The sequence below is a fragment of the Gossypium hirsutum genome, chromosome A07 (genome assembly GCF_007990345.1).
Source record: "Gossypium hirsutum isolate 1008001.06 chromosome A07, Gossypium_hirsutum_v2.1, whole genome shotgun sequence".
Classification (NCBI taxonomy): domain Eukaryota; kingdom Viridiplantae; phylum Streptophyta; class Magnoliopsida; order Malvales; family Malvaceae; genus Gossypium; species Gossypium hirsutum.
Window position 1 is genome coordinate 81,386,624 of NC_053430.1, and position 3,782 is coordinate 81,390,405.

At 38.8% G+C, this 3,782-nt stretch overlaps 1 non-coding gene across 1 annotated transcript; it reads right to left on the reverse strand.

The window, feature by feature from the left end:
* Positions 1-952: 952 nt before the first annotated feature.
* On the reverse strand, positions 953-1,058 carry LOC121204125 (small nucleolar RNA R71). Its single transcript, XR_005899053.1, has one exon. It is a non-coding gene; the product is annotated as a small nucleolar RNA R71 (small nucleolar RNA).
* Positions 1,059-3,782: the final 2,724 nt, after the last annotated feature.

Here is a 3,782-nt window from a genome sequence, read left to right on the forward strand (position 1 = left end):
AATTCTTAGTTTAGTTAATTTGTTAGTTAAAAAAACCCCATTATTCCTAGGTTAGATAATAAAAAGACAGTCATTACTAGTACTTTTAGTTCCTTTGGGTTCGACAATCCGGTCTTGCTAAAGCTATACTACTGTTTGATAGGTACACTTGCCTTCATCGTGATAATAGTTAGTTTCAAGAACGATTCATTATAAATATTTAAAACCTGTCACGAATATCACGTATCAAGATTTTGGCACCGTTGCTGGGGAACTAAGATATTAGGAACACTCGATTTTTATTACTTTAGCCGTCCACTTTTATTGCAATTTAAATTTTATTCTAATTTTTATTGCTAATTCTTTTTTTTACCTTTTTGTGGTAGGTTCTTATAGTTTATGACTAGAAGAAACCCGTCAGGACCATTGCTTTTTGACAGTGAGATCGATCGTATAGTTCACAGAAACCAAAGAGAAATAAGGCGAAGCTTAAGATACACAGAGAACGAGCAAGAGGACGATATTCAAACCCCAACCAAGGAGATGGCTGAAAACCAAGAAAATCCCTTACCTCCTGCGATTGCTGTTAATTAGAATCCTGCTCCGCGCACTATGTATGATTATGCTAAACCTAATTTAACAGGAACTGAGTCAAGTATAGTTAGACCTGCTATTGCTACAAATAATTTTAAACTGAAACCTAACAAAATTCAAATGATACAACAGTTTGTTCAGTTTGATGGTTTGCAGGATGAGGATCCCAACGCTCACTTGGCGAATTTCTTAGAATTTTGCGATACCTTTAAAATTAATGGCTTTTCTGATGACGCCATCCGTCTTTGCTTGTTTCCCTTTTCATTAAGGAGTAAGCCTAAACTATGGTTGAACTCGTTACCACGAGGGTCAATCACTACTTGGGAACAAATGATCGAAAAATTTTTATTAAAATATTTTTCACCGGCTAAAACAGCCAAATTACATAATGATATCTCTTCTTTTGTGCAGATGGATTTAGAAACACTCTACGATGCATGGGAGAGATACAAGGACCTTTTGAGAAGCTGCCCTCACCATGGGTTACCACTTTGGCTACAAGTTCAAACGTTCTATAATGGCCTGAATCCTTCGACTCGACAGATGATTGATGCAGCCGTTGGAGGAACTATCAATAATAAAACACCTGAGGTGGCTTACGAATTTATTGAGGAGATGTCACTAAATAACTATCAGTGGAAAGTTATGAGAACAAAGCCGATGAAAGCAGCCGGTGTTTTTAATCTCGACGCGGTTACTATGCTATCTAACCAAGTAGAACTCTTAAATAAAAAGATTGACAATTTTTGTGGTTCTTCTCAGGTACATCCAATAATGAGGTGCAATTCGAATGGAGGAGAAGCATGCACAGAATATCAACCCTTCAACCTTAGCATTGAGGAGGAACAAGTCCAATATATGGGTAACAATAACTCTAGATCCCAAAATAACCTATGCAGTAACACTTATAATGCAAGTTGGAGGAACCATCCCAATTTCTCGTGGGGCGGTCAAGGAAATCAAAGGCCACAGCATCCTCCGGGTTTCCAACAACTACCCTACCAACAGGAAAAGAAGCCGAACCTTGAATAGATGCTCTCAAAGTTTATATCGATGTCAGAAACCCGTTTTTAAAATACCAAGACAGCACTTAAGAATTAACAAGCATCGATCCAAGGGGTCGAAACTCAGATTGGATAGCTTGCCAAGTTGATTTCTGAACGACCACAGGGTAGCTTGCCAAGCAACACAGAATCTAACCCAAGGGAGTAACTCAACGCGATTACTAGTCAAGATGAGAAAAGGTTAGTCACACTTGAACCAGAACCAAGGCAAGAAACTGAGATAAGCAAAGGCAAAGGTGAGGTAGACCACAATAAGTAGAAACCGATAAGTACAGAATACAAACCTCGTATGCCATACCCTAATGCGACAAGGAAAGACTGCTCAGATGAACAATTTGGTAAATTCCTTAAACTCTTAAAAAAATTGCATATTAACTTACTGTTTATTAAAGCTCTATCGCAGATGCCAAAAGCAATGAAATTTTTAAAGGACCTTTTAGAAAATAAGCGGAAGTTCGATGAGGCTTCGCATGTGAAGTTAAACGCAGTTTTCTCAGCTATTCTACAGAATAAACTACCGAAAAAATTGAAGGATCCATGGACTTTTACAATTCCTTGCTTAATTGGTAGTTTAGATTTTAATAATGCATTAGCTGATTTAGGGGCTAGTATTAACGTCATGCCTTACAAAATGTTTAAACAACTAGGTCTTGGGAAACCCAAACAGACTAGGATGAGCATTTTAATTAGCAGATAAAACTATAAGATTTCCTAGGGGTATTATGTGTTAGTTAAAATCGATAAATTTATATTTCCCGTTGACTTCGTTGTTCTGGACATAGAGGAGGATAGCAACACTCCTTTGATTTTAGGAAGACCCTTTTTAGAAACTGCTAGAACGATTATTGATGTTGGCATAGGTGAGTTCACACTTTGTGTGGGAGACGAAACAATCACCCTTCAAGCTCGGAATTCTGGCAACACATCAAAAATTGAAGGTGATTGTCTAAACCATTCTACTAAAACTAACAATATGGTGCAACCTACTTTGCAGGAAATGAGTTTGAAGGAAGTACATGAGCCATTTTCAAGCAATAATAAAGGACCTATTCATGAAAAATGAAGGCTACAAATCGAGGAGCTAGATGAATGGAGGACACATAAACTGAGAACACATGATAAACCAAAACTACGCCAGAACAAGCTCAATACCTTTCCAAATCAACTTAAGGTTAGAGATAATGTTTTATTAGATGCCGTAGATCCTCACATTGTCACTACCAAACTGAATGAAGAAATTCCTCTTACGGTACTTAGCATTCTTCCATTCGGTATAGTCGAGGTAAGTCATCCCAAGTTCCGCACTTTTAAGGTAAACAATACCCGCCTAAAACCTTATTTTGGTGAGAGTCACAATAGGAATGAGGAGTATAAACTCCTCGAACAACCATGACCATTCAATGGAGAGGTTAGTCAAGCTTAGACTATAAATAAGCGCTTCTCAGGAGGCAACCCGAGAACTAATTGTATTAACTTCTTTAAATTTTAGTGTTTAAACACCTAACTCACCAATGGAGCTCTTGAATACAGGTTTCCGACACAGACACAGCCTAGAACATGGGCGTGCCTTAGGCCGTGTGGAAGCAGGGCAAAGATTTTTCCCAGCATGGGCTACAACAACTCGCCACGGTCGTGCGACATGGCCGTGGGCGAACCTGCCAAAACAACAGGGGTGTGCGACATACTCGTGCCTTGAAACCATGGGTAAACCTATCAATTTAATACGGGCGTGCGCCTACCCACACGGGCATGGGAGAAGCGAACGAAGATTGACACGACCGTGCAACATGGCCGTGTACACCAATGCGCCTAATTTCGAAAAGTACGAAACACACGGGCTGAGCTTAGAGCACACGGGCGTGCCCTACGGCCGTGTGCCTCAATTTCTCTATAAACACCTATTATTTATTTTATTTTATTTTTATCTCTATATCTTGAAATTATTTTTTTATTTCCTTTTAATACTATTTCATCCTGAGTTTTCACAATTTTTATTCTTCGGCTATTTTATTACGAGTAATTATGCTTCAGTATACCTCTTAAAGAGTTCCTGATTTGATCACAGTTAGAAAGAGCTCCAAAGCTCACTATTACTCAGGGACTCGAAACTCCACTGGGAAAGGTTCTCCACGACTGTCACGTCTT